We start from the raw sequence: 8,206 nt of genomic DNA, 5'->3' as shown, positions 1-8,206 counted from the left end.
CTGGTTGTGACACCTCGATAAGATACCTTTATGGTTGAGAACAAACGTTTTACTCCTATCTTAAGGCCTACTTAGTAGCTAGGCAAGCCATCCCCCAGCTCCTTTTGCTCCCAAGCATTTTACTCCACCCCAGAGCACACCAGGTGATTCACAGAGAAGCTGGATACTAGCCCCAACTACTTCAATCTGTAAATTTACTGTAGACATGACCCAGTATAGCAGAGCAGTAAGAAGGGAAGAGCGAGAAAGCCCCAGGGACAGAGTGATGCAATCGGAGGGCGATGTAGCGCAGCGTGCTATATCCTGGCTGATCATGATTTATTATGTATGGGCAGGATGGAAGAAATGAGTTTTAGGAGGCGGAATAAAGAAGAGCATCAGGGCTCAGAGGCACAATGAGGAGAGTTGGTTTGAGAGCTAAAAAGCTGGGTAGCTCATCTGGGATGTGGGACAGATTCTGGCTTGTGTTGATTTTTTTCTGCTTTGTTAAGAGTCCCAGAGAAATTCTGTGATGTGCCAGCACTCAGCGTGAAGGGAGATGCTTGATTGATTCCTCACAGCAGACTCAGGAAGCGATCAGATATACATCAGCCTGGCTGAGAAGGGGTCATGAATAACTCAGTAGGGAGTTAGTTTACTCTTAGGAGCGGTGAAACGACTGAAGTTATATCCCGCAGAGGGAAATGCAGGGAATTCTTATGGGTTCACTCATTTTCTCGAAAAATAAAACACAATAGAAACAATTTCCAATTTTGAGAGAGATCTATCATTGGCACGACTGTTGAGTTTGGCAACGCTAACACAAGACAGTGTAATTAAGAACTAGGCCTTCTGCAGCATGGGGCAATCAAAATGCCCTCATTCCTCCAGCTGCTCTCAGCAGTTTCATCAGTGGATGAGAGTCACAGGTATCTGGAAAGAGAACAGAAAGACACGAGGTTACTTGCAGTAGTGCAGGCTAGAAGATATGGGAAAAAACATCCCCCTGCAACTTTCAACTACATTTCCCTTTCTTCCCACCATCTCTAGAAGTAATGCAAGGCTTTATTCCATCGAGAGGCATGGGAAGTTGGTGATATCTGCATGAGTGGCAGTGGATATGCCATTTGACCTGATCTGAGAGCAGGAACAGCTGTAGGGCATGGCTCTACGAGGTGAGCGATGGTGTGAATTTACAGCGCATCGGCTGCTCCACGGAAACTGCTCTCTCCAAGGTTGTACCCAGGGTGTGCACAGAGTGACTTCTCCCCTCAATCAAACTGAAGTACGTTACTCATACCGGTCCTGGGACAAGAGCACACGTTTGGCTGGCAAATCCATGCCCTATTTTGTCTCCTGATAACTTGTTTGTGCAGCTGGACACAGATTTACAGGCCTGGCCCTCCCACCTCATCTGCCCAGATGGGCTCTGTTCCCTGTATGCCCATGGATGCTGCACTGGTCCATGCACGGTCACCAACAGCGTATGGATAAAAGTCATGGCCGGAGCTACCTGCATTGTATGTATCTCCCCCTTTCCACCCGTCAAACAGATGAAGGCTTGTCCAGTATGATAATGATGATCTGGCTGATACCAGCACAGTAAGCACAGTAAGAAAGGAAAATGGGAGTAAAATTCCCTATCATTGGCAATATACAGTCAGTTCTTTAATATAACTCTTTGTTTAGCTTTTTCATGCAATTCCAGCAAATTATTCTAGTATCATCCTTCCAAACGCATTCAAAGGACACAGGCAGGCTTGCATGACAAAGTTCTCTGCACTTAGTGTATTTTCTATAAGACAAATGTGTTTTGACTGTGTATACAGGACTGACACAAATATTTTCAGAAACCCAGATATGATCAGGCATTACTGGGGACAGAGGAAAGCAGCAAAGACAGACTCACCTCACTGTCAGAGCCAAGTGTTGTTCAGTGGGGAGAGAGACAAGCCCCCATGGCTTACGCAGCAACCGCTCCCAAGGGAGAGAGGGTAGACACCAACCTTTACAGATTGCCTGAGGAGGTAAACAAACAGTAAGTGCCATTAGATAGTTCAATGACTGCAGCATTTCCAGAGCCACCCTTAAATTGATTAAAAATCCAAAGTTTCAAACCTGGAGGCCTAACACAAGGCACCCAAATCTCTTTTTAGGCAGTTCATTGGACCGTCTTTGGTTTTTAGTGCTACTGAGCAGCAGGTAGTCAGCTGTTCTCGAAACTAAACCCCTTTTTGAGGTGCCTACAAGGGGATATAGATGCTTATTTATGAATAGTTTCAAGACTGCCTAGGCAACACCGGCCTAGGCTTCCATTTGCTGATCTCCTCTGAAGTCTCTTGTATTTGTCAAATGCTACATGAGCACATTCTGAAGCATGAACACTACACGCACTGCAGGGCTCCCATTGCATTATCCTTGCTCTCCATTAGCAAATGTTGCATTAATGCTACAAAGATGCCTGCTTGCCTGTGTTTGCCTAAGCAAACAGCATCAGAATACTCTATAAAACATTGCTAAAAAAAGAAAAAAACCGAAGACTTATTTGCCTCAACAGCACATCCACCAATGAACAAGAAAGTACTGCCACAACAGCGGTGTTATATCTGTCTTCACTTCCTTCATGCTTGTTCATAAACCTGACCGATAAACTTAACCCAGTTAGTTGCCAGGGCTAACATGGAGCAGTAAAATCATAATGAAAGATGACGTAGCTATGAGATGAGCGTTGGAGAGCGGATAAGGCTACACAGTAGAGGTCAAGACAGACGCCAGCTTGCGGGTATTGTCTCAGCCTCCTTTTCTTCACCAACTGGTGCTTCTTGCTGTTTTGAGCGCAGAGTGGAAAGATGAAAGGCAAGCTGTGTACCAGCGTACGTACCCCGCACCCAGTGAGCCCCCATTTGCAGCTGCGCGGCAGGCAGCGTGCTGGCTCTGCTCAGGCTGGGCGACACAACACCTTCACCACAGGCACAGCACCGGGGTCGGCACACCAGCACTCCTGAACGAGCGTGGCTGGTGTGTGCGGTCTGATTTCTTCATTTACTGAGCTAGAAAAAAGAAGAATAGAAAGAGATGTAAACAAACTGGAAGGCAAGCAGTGAAGCAGCTGGCATCACCTTCTCTGTCAGATTTGAGAGTTCTTAAAACAAAGCCCCCTCCATACAATCCTCTCATTTTGAGGGCAATTCTAAGGAAACGAGTACATCTGCTTAGGCTGAGAGTACAGATACCCTCACAGAGTGACATGAAATAACTTAGCAGGGAAGAGACACTCATCCCAAGAGTTTTCAAAAAATATCACAGACCTGTAAGCGCTTGAACAGACACAAATGCCAGCAACGCTAACTGCTGACCATTCAGAGAGGGTCCCAAACTCCAGACTTCATCTCAAGTCTGATGGGGTAGGTTTTACGTCTGATGTTGCTTTGAGGATGCAACTCTGCTATCATGGTCTTGATTCCACATTGGCTTCCCAGGTATCCTCTTCCACCCTGAGCATGACAGCATGGAGCAGGGAAGGAGCTCACGTGTGAAGGAATTGCTGATGCACATTCAAATTTGAATGCTACACGCAATACAGGTGCAAAAGGTGCCTTCCCAAGGGGCCCTGAGGCCTCTGCATCACGGGCACCGCTGACGTGAGCTACTTGGCCAAGGAACCTTGGTGCATGCATAGATGTTGCTGCTGAAGGCAAGCCCAGGTGCTGTCTGAGAGAAATCCATGCGAGCCGAATGCATCCTGCATGGTCCCTTGATCTGGACTTGCATGAAGCTACCGCACCAAAACTTCTGTTGACCTCTAAGAAGTAGGCAAAAGAGCCAAATCTTGCAAGCTGCTGAGAAGTCTCACATTGCAGTGGTCACACAACACCTTGCCCGGGTGACTCATTTGACCAGACAGAGACACAACCGGTTTCCTGGCGTTGCAGCAACATGGGGAGTGCAAAGCAAGAGAGGGAGCTTTACTGGGGTGAAGCTGAGCAAGGCAGAGTGATTTTTTTTTTTTTTTTTTTAAGCACAAGAGAGAGATTTCAGAAAGGCTGAAGGCAGGGTGGGAAAGAACTGAGCTGATGCAGAAAGCCCCCACAGCTCCTCTCATCGTGCTCTCGAGGCACGGACTTCATTTGCACATGAAGTCAAATGAATGTAAGATCACAGACTTCAGAGTTTTGATTAACACTCAGAGAACCTGTATATATATCATAGTACTTCAATGTGTTATTAACCACTGGCATGGGGGAGTGAAGAGAAATAGAAATCATCATTTCTGCTGACTACAAAAGGGAAGGTTTTGCCACTGTGGCTCAGAAATAGCATCAATAGAGACTGATATAATGCAGTTCCAAAAGAAACATTTTGAGGGAAAAAGCTTAGCTATGAGCAAGAGGTGTCATAGTCAATATATTTCTCATACACCACGATATTATCAGTAAGTGTGGTTCAGCCTGTGGAGCTTGAATTTATAATACGGATGGTTTGGAAACACCTAGCACTTAGCTCTGGGGAAAACAACTTTATTTCAACTGTTTGTTAGGGTAGTGCTCAGAACATTGCTGTGAAGAGCTTCACTGTTAATTCTAAGAAATCCTACTTCATTTTAAAGGTTTCTTTTAAATCTCCCCTCCCTCCCCCACACAGAGATTTTCAGTTTTCCCCACAGCTCTCGGAGAAAAAAAAAAAAATACAACGTACCACTTCTTTCACATTCCCCCTATTGAGATTCCGGTTTTATTTCAAACTTTCGTGTCCTAAGTAGAGAAATAGCAAGGACCTGAGCCTGTCAATGCAAGAAGAAAAGGTCTGTGACCTGAGGATCTGTGTTTTTGCCTGGTGTTGTTGAGTATCAATCCTACAACAAAGCCCAACTGTGATACAAGTGGTACTCGGCCCACTGTGCACGGCCGGCTCCTGCAGGTGTTCAAGACTTGTGGAAATGTCAGTCACTTGTGGAAACTGAGATTTATGCCTGTGCCCCAGTCTTACACCCTGGAGCAGGAGTGATTGCCAGTGCACACCTAGGAGCAAAGCTGGATGGGCAGTTTGCTGTAGCTCTCTGAAATCAAAACACAGTTTTCTTGAGGTTCAACATGAATCAATGCCTAAACCTTTGCTCTGCCAAAAATAATTCGCTGAAATAGCACTTCATTGCTTTCAACTGTAGATCGAGCTCTTTGAAATAAAGGACAGTAGCTTATTTGGACATGAGGAACACTTGCTCTTTTTCCAAAGCTTTCCCACAGAAAGATTTATGGCACTGTACCTATTTATGGTTTCCTATTTATTAATTTTTTTGTGACCCATTTTTGCCATACCTGCATTCATCACCAGTTTAAGGGTATAGTCAAGAACCGCTACAGCCGGTCAGGGTTAAAAAGATACTGTGCCTAGCTGCTCACCACCTCACTCTGAAAATATAAGCAGGATAGGAAACAGGTACAGCTGGAAAGACACCAGCAGATCTGACAGGGCTGTCATCTCCTCCCTCAGGTCATTTCCACCAGTGGATGTGAAGAAGAACCAGAAGCTGTAATATGTTAAGGTTAAAAAAGCTGCAGCTGGAAGAGCTTGTCTGGCACCACATTCCTGGCAGCTGTAAATCACATGAGAAGCTTGTGGAATCACATGAAGCTGGAAAGAGAATCCGGATCTCCCAGTCCTCACCCTAGTGCTTTCATCTTGGTGTTCTGACTGATAAACACAGCTATTAAGCACACTGCCAGCTTCCCTGTTGTTGGATGGCAGTGCTGGCCAAGAGCTCTATGCTGAAAAAAGTAACAATTTAGTTAAACTGTAATAGTCCTCTAACTAGCTCAAACAACAGTTTTACACTGTAATCTGACATGGTAAATTTGGGATGCAGCTCAAGGCGTTGCATTCAGGTGATTTACACTGATTTCAGTTGAATGCCTCTCAATCTTTTTAGAAATAATGCTTGGACAAGTTAGCAGGTTAGATATGACGAGGATATGTCTCATAGGCCAACGGTAAGTTAACTTGCCAGGTGTTAGCGTTCCCAGTCTGCCTCGCTGAAACCACAGCCTGAGTTCAGGGCATGCAAGGCGACTTCAGTGGTTCTCCCTTTTATCGCAAGATTTCAAATGAGAACCTTCCACTGTGAAAACACTTCCTGCTCACTTCACAGGACTCAGAAAGAGATGTCCTGTTTCAATTGTGGCCTTTTTCAGACAGACCTCACACTAGGATCTCACTACAAATTTTTCAGATACCGCAGCCAGTCATGAAACCACAGTATAAAAAGTCATAAAAAGGAAAACAAACTATAAAAAAGTGACAGTATTTTGCAGAAGAGCACATTCATGCCACTCTTCATAGGACACTGAACATGACAGCTGCTTTCAGAGGTGAGCATCTAGGCTCTATTACGTGTTCATTGAATAAGCAATTCCAATGCTTTCAGGCATTTCTTGTTATTCCTGCTCCAGCAGAAGGGTGGCCTTGCCCCCCTGTAATGTCAGCTGCCCTTACAAAGAGTTTAAGCTGATCTGTTTGCCTGTGAATGACAATAGCGGATGCGGGGACACAAGGATGTCCCAGGGATGTTAACCTTCAGGAGAAAGGAGGGGAAACTGGCAGCAGCAGTCTGCTTCAGGGACACATCCTGGGCAGGATAAATCTGCCAGTGCCCCCTTTGCACCATGTGTAGGTGAAAAAAGAGGCCTTGGAAGAGTTCAGTACTTGACCCAGGTGATCTGGTGAACCATGGAGAGAGCCAAAATTGAAATGCTGGAGTCTTCACTTAAGCCCAGCTTTAAACAGCGGTTTTAACCTTGTTTCTGTGCTCAGCTACATGTACGCAGTTTTAGCTTGCCTTTTTTATATACAGCAGCTCTTTCACAAAGCAAGCAGCACACAGGTTTACTGAAAGAGGAGACAGATCTAATTTAGTGCTGTTGGGCCTTCACAGAGGATCCCTGTACCTGCATAAAACACCACTGACTCCAAGAGGTCTACAGTCAGATCTGCAAGTCTATCTCCTCAGATGTGACAGAAAGATCTGTGATTTCATTTGTTCTCAAATCAGAATTGTAATGCTTTGGTAGTTTTAATGGGAGGAACAGATGAGCAGAATTAGCTTTTATTACAGACAGTGTGGATTCCTTTGCTACTAAGAAGTGAAAAAAGATGTATTTACAGTAAAGGGTAAATAAAGTCATCAATCTCTGTTCCTAGTATTTTAAAACGTCTAGATATGTAGATAACTATTGGCACAAATGTGGAAGGCTAGGAACAAGGCAACTGGGAAACACACGAACAATGATCATTACTTAGGACCTTAGAAAATTGGCTATCACTTACCTAAATTAGAGCTATAAGTCACTTCTGCTAGATGAGAACCTATGTCTCATTTGCAGCATTTACACTGTAGATTAATCATTGTTTAATCAAAATGTGGCACAAACACTTCTTTTGGGATCTTATCTTTCATGTTTGATACCAATAAACTTTGTTTAGAGCTATTCTACATAGTTTGTGCAACCACTTTCCAGTGGGTGGGCGAGGAGGGTATGGAGTTCAAGTAAAGATTTGAGAATGATCACTGAAAAAACCAAAACCATCTCCCTGTTCTGCCAACTCATGCTTTTACCATATTTTCAGAGCTGTTAATCTCCTTCTCCTGACTTCCAAAAGTGCAACTCTTACTTCAAAAGCAAGTAACTGGTGCTTATCTCCCTTCAATTAGTCTGTTCCCTGTGTACAAGCAGAGTACTACACCGTGGCCTTTCCGTCTGCTGGAGGTCTAATTGTTTTCTTAGACTGACTTCCTAAGGAAAGGAGGAGTACGTGACCATATTGGAGCAAGGGTTCCTTACTAGTAACTGTGAAAGACACTGGCCGTATTTGTACAGCCCTATTTGACAGGGTGGCAGAAATATCAAAGGGGTCTTACAATGCCCCAACGTTTGCTAAACTACGTGTCCTGGGAGAAGAGAAAGTCATTATTTGTCTTACATGGGAGACAAGCTGCAGTGTTGCCCACACTATTCTCACAGCAAAGAGTATATACAGGAGAGAGCACTTAAAAAACTCCCCAGTTACAGTGTAGGACAATACAAGCAGCCCTGCAGTTGGCAGTTCACAACAGCTCACAACTGTCATCAACAGTCAGCATAAGTAAGTTATGATTGAATCCGCTCTCTTCCCAAGAAAATAATAAGAAAAGCAGTTATTAATGTGTGACTTGAGACTCCCTCATTAGACAAGC

Source organism: Pygoscelis adeliae, unplaced genomic scaffold, assembly GCF_000699105.1.
Source record: "Pygoscelis adeliae isolate BGI_AS28 unplaced genomic scaffold, ASM69910v1 Scaffold209, whole genome shotgun sequence".
NCBI lineage: Eukaryota > Metazoa > Chordata > Aves > Sphenisciformes > Spheniscidae > Pygoscelis > Pygoscelis adeliae.
The sequence above is the reverse complement of the archived record's forward strand: the minus strand, read 5'-3'. Positions refer to the sequence as shown.